This window comes from Mastigoproctus giganteus, chromosome 2 (assembly GCF_048544385.1).
Source record: "Mastigoproctus giganteus isolate SK-2022 chromosome 2, ASM4854438v1, whole genome shotgun sequence".
NCBI classification, from domain to species: Eukaryota; Metazoa; Arthropoda; class Arachnida; order Uropygi; family Thelyphonidae; genus Mastigoproctus; species Mastigoproctus giganteus.
In genome coordinates, this window is record NC_143576.1 from 135,561,246 (window position 1) to 135,566,065 (window position 4,820).

The window sequence follows — 4,820 nt, forward strand, 5'->3', positions numbered from 1 at the left end:
AATTTAATTTTTAAGAATTAAATTTTTCAAGAATCAAGATTATATTTAGCAGGAAGAGATTTGTGCAGATATGTTTCATCTCTGCCCACCCACAAAAGGACAAACGAGGAATTCAAAATAATGGCTCTAAAGTAACAACCACAATCTAGATGGAAGGTTTTGTGAATGTTTTCTTCCAACAAGAAATATTGCATTAGAGCATTAAATTATTTTGTCATTATGTTTTATATATTAGCTTATGAAAACTTGAACATTACATTTCAACTAGTCATTTTTTTTGATTGATAGAACTGGACTGCATGGGAAAGACAGTAAAAATAATGCTGGACTGCAAAGGGCTAAAATTCGTGTAGGATTCATTGCTTGCATGATATATATATTCAAAATAAAAATTGGGCCTTTAATCGGTAACATGGATGGTCAAGTGTTATCTGTATTACACTTGTTCAAAACATGTAATCCCTACAAAGTTCTAAGGGAACATCATAAATATGTCTAATTCTTTAACACAGGACTGATATATAATATTTGCTAGATTTTAAACCTAGCCAAATATAAAGCTGCTTTTTTAAAATCTAGGGGGGAAAAAAAAAAAACATGAGTGCAAAAGCAACAAGTGGTAATCATTTGAAACTATTGTCAAATTCAGAACATGCTCTCTTGTATCTCTCAATGTTATATTGCAATAATACACATTACTTTTCATCTGTTATCTTCTGCATGAAGATTGTAAACATATGCTATTTATTATATCACATATTGTTACTTCAGAGTCTTTTACAAATGTTACCACTGAATATGAATAATATATAGAAGTACAGTCAGTCCTCGTATAACACGTGTTTACACTACACGAATTTGATCATACATGATTTATAAATAGGGGAACAATATCTTATATAACACGTACCAAATTCGCTTATGCACGATTCGTCTTTGTGTTTACAAGAAATGGCAGTCGAACCGGAATCACCCCAACTGAACGCAACATGATAGGAATGAAGAGAAGATTCTGAAAATGTATTTATGTTTCTTATATCAGTAAAGGGGAAACACATTTCACCATAACAACGTAAAATTCCTGCTATCGGTATAATCGCAAATGCAATTAGATCGAGTTTACTACCAGTTTATAACAGATTTCACTAGCAGAAACGTAACTGGAAATTGTTTTTATTGTAGTAACCCCTAGAAATGTGCTTTAGTAAAATGTGAGGTGTTAATAGTGTATCTCTGCCTTTACGGTGTTGTTTATTCAGTTGCTACACGCGCGCAGCTTTGTTTATGTGTATCAAGCTCATACTCCTCGTTTTGTAATTTTGCTTTATTCCCTAAAAATGAGTAAAATACTTAAAAGGTGTGAAAAGGAAGCGTCCTGGTGATGACACTGCAGATTCAGAAAGAAAAAGAAAAGCAATATCGATAAACAGAGGCGGACTCGGTCAAAAATTCTTACCCGGGAAAATTTATAGTGGCCTCATACTAGCGTTTATGGCCAAAATCACACTGGCCTCAGGCCCACCGGGGTTTCCCCGGTAAGGCTTATGGCCAGTCCGCCTCTGTCGATAGAGGCGAAATTGTGAAACGCTTTCAGCGAAATGAATGACCATGTCATATTGCACATCCTACAGGCCTAAATGAGGCAACTCCAAGAATTAGAAAGAATGCAGAGAAAATAAAACAACTTTCATAGCAGGAACAACTCAAAATGTAATTAAAATCCATTAGATTAAGACACAAAGAATTGGAAGAGATGGAATGCCTGTCATCTATTTGGATAGAAAATCAAACAAAAAACAAATTTTCTTATGATAGAAGCAAAAGCATTAGCAATATTTTATTACGTAATAGTTGTAATAAAATACGTATTTTATTCGTAAAAAATACTTACGTATTTTTTATTATTTATTATATTATAATAAAATATAATATAATAATAATAAAAAATATTATAATATTTTTATTACGTATTTTAATCGTTATAAAATACGTAAATATTTTATTATGATTATTTATTGTGTTTGGTAATGTTTTGGTTACCAATGTGTGTTCAATTTTGGGTGGTCGGTACCTAACCCTATTTTTCCCATAGGGCCTGTTGTTTATATTGCACGAGGATTTCTAGGAACACAACTAACGTGCTATACGAGGACTGACTGTATATAATAAAAGATTTACATTTTGATTGATTATTTTCTCTTTTATTTTCTTTCATGATGCTTCTGTTGGAAATCAAACTATACTGCCATAGCTGTTACACTTGTCAAAAATAAATTGTACTGCCATTTGGATGCAGTTACAGAATAGATAATTTTATTAAAATGTGCTGAAAGGGAACTTGTTATGTTTTGATCAACAAAATGATGTTGCTGTTCCAACTAGTTTCATGAAATTCACCTTTAACATTATCGCTATATGATACATTCTTAAAATTATCATTCATCAATATATACCTTCCTGATTTCAGATTATCACTGCTGAATGCTTGCTCATCACGTGGCCTTGTGGTTATAATCACTGTTCTCTCATGCCATGTGGAAAGGGCTTGGGTTTGAATCCAGTCGGTGAATCTAGAAACTTTATTGGTTTTATCACAGTTAATCGGGCAAGGTATAGAATTCTGCAAAAATAACACAAGTTAATGTTTTTAGTAAAAAAATTTAAAAAAACCAACCATATTTTCAGTAAAAAAAAATGCAGGAATCTATGTTGAGGTAGCTTGGACATGTGGAACAAAGAAGTGAAGAGTATGTGAGGAAGAGGTGAAAAAAGTTGGAGGTGATAGGGAAGAGGGGTAGAACTAAGCTGAGGTGGAAGGACAAGGTGGCAGAGGATTTAAAAGAGAGAGAGAGGAAGCCCAGGATAGGGAGGAATGGAGGAAAAGAATTAAGGATGGAAAGCTGACCCCCATATAAATGTGGGAAGAAGGAAAAGATAAAGAAGAAGATATTTTCAGTATATAATTTAATATATAATTATAAAAATTAAGAAATTGAAATAATTTAATATTTAATTTCATAATATTGTGGTATTCTTATTCCTTTGTGTGACATTGATGCAGTGCACTGTAATAATAGTATGCCATTTAGAGGTAAGCGAGGGCATGTTCTGAATTTGGCCTGCCAAAAGTTTGAAATTATTAGCATTTCATTGTGGATTTCTGAAATCAACTTATATTTGAAAGTGGCTAGGTTACAAGCTAGCAGAATTTAATACATACTAGTTTTGTGTGTTTTTAGATTAGTTATTGGCGATGTTTCATTGGAACACAGTTGTTAAAGGAATTATAGTTTTAGAAGAAGTGTAATGCTAATAAAATAGTGTGACAGTTCACTTGATTGATTCAAAGTCCAATTTCAAAAACATGTACCAACATGTATAATATAAGCAACAGATCCTAGATGAATTTTTAACTTGAAATTTAATTTTCATTTTGAGCAAGATGGAACTGATAGGTAGAAAGATAAAGGCAGCTGAAATAACTTTTTAATCACACTCAACCGTTGGACTCAGGCAGTCATTACGATGTCATATAAGTAACCTTCATACCAAATATCACAAATTCACTGCATTAAGCTGGAAAATTTTTTGAAGCTTGATTAAACTGACATGGAACAATCCACCCTGCAACTCTAATGGTGTCATCCATCCTTTGAATTGCTTAATACATAAAAAAATGTTACACTTTCTGTAGATGACCTTTTTAAAACATTTATGCAAATGAGTCCAGTAAAATTTTCAGACTAGTTTGTGTTTACTCTGTTATTATTAACTTTTATAACCCTACATTAACAATTTGCTCTTCACACTTATTTCTCCAAAATTTATATTTTATTTGCTGATTGTGGGATCTCTTGCATTTCTTTCTTTATCTCCAACAGGTTTGCAATTGAATTTATTCATTGTATTTTAATTGGCAATGATAAAGTATTTGCAGCTAACTGCTGTCTTATTCTCATCATTATCTTCATAATGATAATCCTTTGTATTCTCTTAACACTTCATCTACTATTGTTCCCTTCCCTATATCAAACTGAACTTAATTCAGGACTCTCTTCTCTTCAGCTATAACTAAAATTTTAAAGTTTCTTTTAATTTTAATTCCCATCTCTATGCTAAGTGTGTGATGGAAAACCAGTGCAGTGTTTGAATCACGTGTTGATGAAAAAAATTTTTTTAATATTTTATCTGAATCTAGCCAAATATCAGTTTTGTCAATTTTAGCATAGAGTAAGTAAATTTGTTAAATATATAGTGTTTGAATATATTTGATTTGTTGGCGAAACAGTTATTTTGCATTCATTGAAATTATAATTTTGCCCCACTCACACATGTAGTTTATTCAGAATATGCTTACTACTGGCTGTGGTTTGTTTTCCTGAAAAAGAGGCTGGAGTTTCTAGTATGTTAATAAAAATTCAAGTAATTTGAAATTCATTACCTTTTTTGAAGATTCTCGACGATCGGAAATATATTGAAGATCATTTTCTTTAAATTATTACAGTCTGCTCAGACCTATGGTTGAGATTGAGGGCTTTAAAACTTTAACAAATATGTTTTTTTTTTTTTTTTACAGAATGAGAAATGAGAATGAGATGAAAATAATTCCATTTTTAAGTAATTATTAAATATACTTGTAGATAGTTCTATATATGTTGCACCTGGAGCTGCATGCCTTATTTTCATTATTTGATGGTTCTAACTTTCTTTGGCTATTACCATTTTATAATTTATTACTCAGCATTGACTACATGTAAATCACATCTTTTTCAGAGTTATATATATATATATATATACACACTGGGTGATTCACTACCAGT